The sequence below is a fragment of the Homalodisca vitripennis genome, chromosome 7 (assembly GCF_021130785.1).
Source record: "Homalodisca vitripennis isolate AUS2020 chromosome 7, UT_GWSS_2.1, whole genome shotgun sequence".
Lineage (NCBI taxonomy): Eukaryota > Metazoa > Arthropoda > Insecta > Hemiptera > Cicadellidae > Homalodisca > Homalodisca vitripennis.
In genome coordinates, this window is record NC_060213.1 from 29,366,060 (window position 1) to 29,374,025 (window position 7,966).

The following is a 7,966-nucleotide window of genomic DNA, read 5'->3' on the forward strand; positions in this document are numbered from 1 at the left end:
TGTGAACAATTCGTGCAAAAACCCGATTCAACGTCTTTACCAAAATGGTTATAACTGTTTACCGGATCATTGCAACTTTGCCCTTTAACCTTTTGATCCCAAAATGGTTCTTAATCGGACCAATACGCCCGTATGTTTGAAGTTATTCAAGGACATTTCAATCAAGAGCTATAGCAGAGACAGACGGACCGAAAAACGCAGGCTGTAATAAAATGTCCTTGAGTTTTCCCAAATAAGAACACTGTTAAACCTAATGGACTTTTACGCCCTTATTGTTAGATGTATAGTTATGGGAGATACCCCATTTTAAAGATATAATTAATACTCATCCAAAGTTCTTTTTTTTAGTGGGTTATCTAAAAAATATCTCGATATGTGTTGTACATCTTGTAAATATTCAAATAGTATACACTTAACAACCCATTGAAGGGGGAGCCAATCGTAATTGAAAACAAATTATTTTCTTTATAGAAACACACAACTCTCCAATAGTTTTTGATTATTACACAGGGCCTTTGACACCCAAGATGCTAACGTCAGGCTATACATAAAAACATGGAGATAAAGTACCAAACAATGATTTAGGACCGATTAAAAATTCACCTTTCCTTAAAAATATAAGTACATTTTTGACCTAACCTTATACACATATTACTATTTATTATACTTTTAATTATATTAATCTTTAATTAGCTGATAATAATCACACCTGACGATAACATCTTGGATGTCTCAAGGCCTTGTGTAGGAATAAAAAACTATTGGAGAATTGTGTGTTCCTTTTAAAGAAGATAACTTAGAAAGCGATTGGATGCGTGTTTATTAACCTATATCTTTAAGACGAGAAATTTCTCATAACGGTACGATATAAAATATTTCGTTAAGTTCCATTAAGTTTAACTATGTTCTTATGGGGGGAAAACTCACTAGGTTTTCGTTATCTCCAATGAAAACAAGAATGTACAGATCATAACACTGACCTTGCCAAAATAACCCTGTCATTACCAAGACCTAACAGAAGGTTCAGGTCTTTACACTGCTACCAGCGACGTGTGGAAGCGGCGGCAATGTCAGTTCAACTACATTTGGCGCACACAAAGCGCACCCGTGCCCCTAACTAATCGATTATCGCGTGTAACGTCTCTATGTGTGTGCGTGTGTGCGCGTGCGGGTGAGTGCGTGTCGACACAGAGAGGTACGCAACGTTATTTACGACCGACCCAGCGAAGGTCGTGACCCACGACAACAACAGATTTGCAGATTAATCGCCGATTCCGTTTCACTTTTTCGGTCCTTAAATTCGCCGCCAATGACTCAATCGGAGTTGTAAAAGTGGATATATGGCAGATAAAAAGGAGGGTTTACTTCCTTACTGACAGCCTTCGTTTGTGCCGCGTATTAAATGGTTGGATGGTTGGGAACATTCCCCCACCGGGAACTTACAATTAGGCTCTTTAGTAAGCATTGAACCCCCCAGGAGGGTTCACTTCTGGCTGGTTGAACCCACCACAGTGGGTACAGCAAAAAACCGATGTGTCACTTAAATCTGGGCAACCTTATGGATGTCCAGGAGCGGCACATCACTACCGCAATTATCGAGATTCTGAGGTGCAAGGGTAATTCGATAGGTCTAGTCTATTGCTGAAGATGAGTGTTGGAGTTGGTGGGGTTCGTTCCCTGAGTCATAGGGTCTTGCCATACTCTGCCTGCTTTGACTGGAAAGGTTGGTTAAGAGCTGGCTTCTCCTTCTTCCTAGGGGACACGACAGATTATTGCCATAAGCTTTTCCTCACAGATCTCGACAGGAGGCGGCCCCTACTCCCAACCTTACCGGTCCTAAATATCCTGTCACTCTCGAAGCAGCGCAAAGGTCCTTATAGGACCAGGTGCAGTTTTCTAAACTTCTTGTCCTAAGAGAACAAAAAAGCATTAAGCCACTATAGTATTACCAAATAGTGAATGCAGGTAGTCACCCCACACGCATCTACTCCTGCAATCACAAGCTTTAAAGGTTGGAGTCATCCTGGCACCTGCACTCCTGCAGTCTTCCATCTTGTGTTGTTTGACTCACAATTAAACAGCACACTGTGACAATTTCAGCGAATTGTAAGTTGTTTGGTGCTATTTTATCGTTATCACGTTTAAAATCTATACATATTAGTCACTTTAAAATAAAATAAAATAAAAAATAGGCCTATCTGGTTTTGATTGGGGAAGTGCATTACACAACTAACAGAGTGGAAATTTCCATTGTCTTAATCACCTGCGCTTGTATGGATAGGACTACCTGGCCCAGGCGCAATATTACAGACTTGGTAATACTATAGAATGCTTATCTATTTATTAGGAACACAATTGCACTGATGATTTCCCCATCTATATTCGTTATCGTTTTGCCAGAAAACTCACTTTACATGACAAAAAAGATCAAATCTAGTCTTCCTCATAAACGTTACTTTTAATCTCCGCAAGTAAAATAAAGCTTGACCTTGTAAAGCTCATCTTTGAAGTGGTAAAATATTAAAATATTGCATTTTTTACCTTTTTACTCAGAGAAACTGGCTCACAGATTGTCATGGAACATTTTCCCTTTTACTATTCAAATACCTTTTGTTAAATGCTACATTTTCTTTCAGCTAGTATGTAGTGAAATGCTAAAATTACCTAATTTTGCATTCTAAAAAACAAAATGCATGGTACCATTTTTTAATTTCTTCAAAATAATAATTATTGTAGACATAGTAGCTCTTGTGTTTTTGGTGCATCAGATCCTCGAGACTAGATCTTCAGTTTGGAACTCACAAACACCCTGCTATACCTTATACAGGAACTGGTGAACTTTTGTTTGTACTCATAATGGATGTCATTTTTTGTTAACCATGGCTTTCAGCAGCAAGTCAAAGTTCTGTGGCCTTTTGAATCTTAAAACTAATGTACGTACTGTTATTTGATCATGTTTTCCACATAAATATTGTAAACGGTAGATATAAAACCTGGTATTTCTCAGCAGGCATCATACAACATTGTTCTATGAGCTGTTCGTCAGATAGCACTACCGGATAAATTATGCAGCGAACAGTACTATGGAACTACCTCAACATAATACTACACATTCAAATACATTTCTTCCTGGAGTCTGGAGACGTTCTCTATAATCAGATTAAATTCTGTACCTGTCTAAGTTTTAATTCTTCTGGAAAATCAATTTTTTTACAATTAGCTAGATTTAACAAAATAACACATTGTGAATTGAGGATTTTGTGTACTATTCTTAATAGTTTTGGTAATTTTAAACTGTTTATAATTAAATTTTTATATCTCATAATTATGATAGTGTTGCTAAACCTTTGCTATTGTTATTTGTTGAATTTGTTGACAGTCTACTGCAAGGTAATACTGTTATTGTTGAATGCAACCAATTGAAAGGATAACACGATTTCGGACATTTTCAATCGTTATAGGTCATGAAAGGTATAACAACGTTTCGAGGATTGGAATCTATCCTCTTCGTCAGGTGGGGTTAGATATTAATACATACGGAAATAAAGAACAGAAAGAATTAAAGGAGAGAAAGAATAGGGTTCAAACATGGCTAAAAGCTGCTTGAACTCCAGTCCCGAGCACAAATCACAAGTACGAGGATAACGATCACAGATCACGCTAGCACAGGGATGCTACAGTGGGGTACTAGCGTTATTTTTGTATCTATTAATACCTTCCACACATGACGAAGAGGATAGATTCCAATCCTCGAAACGTTGTGTTATACCTTTTATAACCTATAACGATGGCAAATGTCTGAAATATTGTTATACTTTCAAACCTTCCATTGTCAATATTAAACTTTCAAACAATTGCTATACATTCTGCTGTGCCCATTCATTCTTATTATTATTGTTGCTTACATAGCCTTTAAGGGAATTTAAAATTTAGTTGTTACACGCACATTGTTACTATGGTACAAAATTAACAAAACGGTATCTCCAAAATCAGTAATTATAAATAAAATAATTGATTATTAACATTTCTTTATAAAATTGCTTACGTTTGGCCTATACTTTAATATAAAGCTTGTCCATAAATTACTTTGTCCGACTTCCCTATACGATTTGTCAGGTTAGTTTTCCTTTGGTATGTTGAAATAAATGAGAAATATATATTGCTCAATATACCGTCTGTTTGTGTTAAAAAACTACATATTTAAATTGAATAAAAGAATAAAATTGAATATTTGCAGAAAGTTTAGTCTGATTAATTATAGACTTTATGGAAAAGTTTTACGAAGTTATAATTGTTTGTTCGACCAGTAGGCTAAGAATACTAACAGAATCTTTTTTAGAAGAACACTTTAATGCCAAGATGATTTCGCTACGAGTAATAAATAGCAAAGTGAATTACAATGTTATTGAGAGTTATTCCACACTTAAAATACTTTTATTGAGTTATAATTGTTCTATAACCGTTTAATACATATTCAAATTATTATTAAAGTACATTAAACAGAAATTACTAACTGATTTAGTTAATTTAATTTAGTGAATCATCTCATTTAAAGTGAGAAAAACAATATCATAATAATAACGGGTTAATACATGGTGATTGGTTACAATAGATAAATAAACCAAACAAACTTTAAAGAACAATTAATTATGTAAAGCAATGTGTAATTCATTGAAACAAATATTTTAGCGATTTTAAAATTACAAAAATTAGATTGTAGATTAGCTGTTAAATGAAACAATCAGCTCATTATTAATCAGCTGTTGTTCTACATTGTTAAATCGTATTAGTGAATAACTTGTTTATTATTTGTTGTAGCGAAATAAACTTGATATCAACATGTTCAACTAAAACTAACCTTTAATTTACTATTCTTTAAAGATTCTCGTAAAATATCTCGTTTTCGAGTTATTACGGTTTAAAAGATTCCTAACGTCACCACTTTGAAACCCAATGTGATATTTTTCTGATACATTATTGTTTTAATTGGTCTTTTTAGCCTCAAAATTTTGCAGTTTCAATTTTGTACTTATTTCAATTGAGTCACAATATTTTCCCTAAACAAACTCAAAAAGACAAACGGACATTAAACCAAATAAGGTAGTACTATACTGTAAATAATATTTATTATTTATTTCGAACTGAAAAATAAATTTGTGAAGTTTGAAGAGTAATTTATGGACACCCTATATAAAAATGATTCATGTAAACTTTCATGTATATTTTTTCTCCAACCACTCAAGTGATAGACTCGGTAACCCCCACCCAATAATGTCCTAAAATAAGCGAGCATCGAACTTTCCGTGCTGTATCTGAATTCAAGAACTGGGCCACCCGAGGGCAACCCGTCCGGCCAACAGTTCCCTGGAAAGACACCTCTGACATTCCAACTTTCCAGGTCCGTCATGCGACGCGCGGCCGGATATTATTTCAAGTAGGCACATTTCCGGCGTCGACCGCAGCGATCCTGGTGGCACCTTCCGCAATTACAGCGCACCGGTCCGGTCTCATGTCTTACTAATTGAATTTATTTAACGCTTTGTTAAGTTTGGAAAGGTTTTTCAACCGATGCGATGCCCGGCCCCGAGGACTCGGTCGCAGAGCGGCTAGTGGCGCAGTGGTGATTCATTATTGAAACAATGGACGTCGAGTAATTAGGTGTTATTATTTTAATAAGGCGAAGCGGACGTTCCGCGGTGTGATTCTTTACTTTTCCGTTTTTTGACCCGAGCTGTCCTTTTCGAAATCGGGAGCACTCTGAGTGCCTCCCAGCTGGAGTGTTTTGAGCGTTTAATGATCGGCTTCAGCACTGCGACTTGACCGGAAACGTCTTAATTAACACCGATATCGGAAGAACAGAGTGGCAGGGTCTAACTGCGGTGGCGGCCTTCTGCTAATTGCAGGAGGAATGGAAAGCGCGCGGAGTTCTCCTTTTTGCACTCCCCTCTTAGAATTTTGGTTTAGCGTTATGGCACTTAAAGTAATATCATGAAAATGCAGTATTGATGCAGCACGATTAATGAGGAAGAAATGAGGAAATTATGAGTGCTTCGGAGTAATCGAACAATCCTCTAAGAGGAAAAGAAGGACTATTTGTCCTCGCCTAAAAACACGTTAATTTAACACAAATTGATACACCCTTTCGACATTAAAGATAAAGAACCTGATTTTGACTTTGTTTAACGAACGCTCTGGGCAGTTTGGAGGTTTTTACGTTCATACGTGTAGGCGCCGGCCGTAGTGAATTAAAAACGGCCCTGTGCTAAAAAATGATAATTTTTAATAGTGGTTAAAAAAATTAACCACCAAAGATAACTACATAACTAACTTACACCAATGCTAAAATGTTAACCACCCAGTAAAAAAATGTCATATACCTCTAAAATTCTCTAATTTTACACTTTAGGACAGTAGACTTTGATCTGTTTTGTATAAACATGGTGTTAATCGGATCACGAGCTTCCAAGTTATGTGTTACTTTTCAATTTGCAATTTGGTTGAAAAGCACTGCAAACCCGTACCTTTTTGTTCTTACAGACATATAAACTGGAATTATGTTTGTAAGGATGTAAATTTTAATATAGCCTAACTCCCGTTTTTGTAACTCTACTAGTTAGCTTTTGGTTTGTTCCAAGTCAGTACCTCCACTTCTTGATTCGAGAGTACACTTATCTATTATACAATTCACCGTAGTTCTAATCATAAATAAAGCTAGTTCAATAGACCGTGAAATATGTAAATTCTCATATATTAATGATTTCAATATTCATAACCTTACATATTAATGACAGTTCTTCGTGTAGCTTTAAGAAAACTCAAACACACGTTTTTTGTCTTTTTCGAGTTTTCTTTTACTAAGTTAGTTTTACGTGATGTGCATCCTTCATCGGGCTTTTGCCTATGGGATGTTCCAATTTATTTCAAATTATTGAGATTTGTTGCATTTGCAGGTTTTTTTTTCTTTACATTTTGTTTGTTTGCAGGTTATATTATTACTTATAAATAAGTTTGTAAATATTTCATGATTGTTGGTTTGATACTGTTTGATGTTTTTGATTTGTGAATGTTTTGTGAATTTTTTTAAATATTGTGAAATAAAATCTTTTGACATGAATGAAATTAAATATCCGAGATATTCTCTCTTAACCCTGATGAAATTATTTTTTTGTTTTTTTTACGAATAAACTAGCTGATGCAGCATTATAAAAATAGCTATGTTATATTTATAATATTTTGTGATTTTCTTTCGTCAATTACAGTACATACAAATATTTGAGGCGCCTAGAAGCAAAGTGTTTTTTATCCTTTTCTTTTTTTTCGAAGTTTAAATTTTTATTCTTTATGTCTCCCAGAAGTGTTTAGTTGTTAAAGCCCGTTTTAAAATTAAATTTCAAAGATATTTTTAGTTTAAAGTGTCTCTTTTACTATAAACCAGATCCGATTTGACGTCATATTTAAAATTCAGAACCAAAATGTGCTTTATTCTAACTTGCCTGCAAAATATGTTTACCGTCATTTGAGAATCAAAAGTCTTATTATTCCTCACATTCTGTTGATATTTTGGTACACCTGAACGTTTGATATTGTAGTGGTACAACTGCTAAACAGCTGGGGCTATGAGTCATTAATATATTCGACGACTAATATTTACGAGATTCATTGATAAACATAACCTGTATGCACGTACAAAGTTGTGTAGTTCTATCTCAGAGTTAATTCATTCAGAATCAAAAAGTCTCTTATCCATACGAAATCGCTTCCTCAATTTTCCAAAATGTCTCTAATGCATGTTCCAGTTACAAACTGTCCTTTCTCCAATGGAGTTTTCTATTTAAAATATATATTATGCATTATTATGAAGTCTTTTTTGGAGGGGCGTAGAAATACTTGTATCCTTAATATATCCATGGTTGAAGTTTTAAGTAAATTAAATAACAACCTTGTCACAACCATTTTTTAAATAGAG

At 34.9% G+C, this 7,966-nt stretch overlaps 1 protein-coding gene across 4 annotated transcripts in view; it reads right to left on the bottom strand.

Annotated features, from left to right (window-relative positions):
- Positions 1–7,966, bottom strand: part of LOC124365788 (myosin heavy chain, striated muscle-like) — a 654,015-nt gene that overhangs the window by 314,974 nt on the left and 331,075 nt on the right. The gene's annotated exons all lie outside the window — the stretch shown is intronic.